Source organism: Sinocyclocheilus rhinocerous, unplaced genomic scaffold, assembly GCF_001515625.1.
Source record: "Sinocyclocheilus rhinocerous isolate Xijiao unplaced genomic scaffold, SAMN03320098_v1.1 scaffold662, whole genome shotgun sequence".
In the NCBI taxonomy this organism is placed as follows: Eukaryota; Metazoa; Chordata; class Actinopteri; order Cypriniformes; family Cyprinidae; genus Sinocyclocheilus; species Sinocyclocheilus rhinocerous.
The window spans coordinates 1,349,099-1,349,867 of NW_015639782.1; positions in this window are offsets into that span (position 1 = coordinate 1,349,099).

Sequence of the window (769 nt, forward strand, 5' to 3'; positions counted from 1 at the left end):
AACTGCTCTTTCCCTCGATGACTGTCTGCTGTTAAAGTAAAAGCTTAAACCGTTTGTAGAGCTGGTGAACTTGTTTCGAAGAGCCAGAAACCGACGCACGGCGGCCATCATGACTGTGACACCGCGGGCAGACTGCGCTCACTCATCGCGAGATGAAAAATGCGACCTCGATACAGCACATCGTGCATGAACACATTAGCAGCTGTAGTCAAATTTGCAGTCAAATGTCCTTTCCATTCAGGTCATAATTAGAAGTCATAGTTAAAGCCTTAATTTCAAGTTAAAGTCTTTATTTCGTTTTATTGTGGGTTTCTTTTCATTTGACTTGGTAAACAGTTGCAGCTAAAATACTACATGAGAGTTTGGGTGTGCTGTAGCACTAGATTTTGTTTCAGCATCTGTGCTAAGTGTTTTGTTTTTTTTTGTCCATCTTTTATATAATATTCCTATATTTTTCTGATACAAATTAAATATAGAAATCTATAATTTATATCTTACAAAAAAAAACAGATTGTACAAATTATTGTCAAAGGCAAATTCACCTGTTCAAAATAATTATGCCATTGCCCATCATTACCATATGTTATATTATTTATATTATATTATTTATGTGTATATGCTATTTATATATTATATACATATATATATATTTTTTTTTTTTTTTTTTTTTTAATTCCCTTTTTTAATTTTTTTTGCCTTTATTCCTGGCACAATGATGTAGTTCTGCACAGGCCCCTCCCACGATAGTTGATTGACAAGGCCGTCTTAC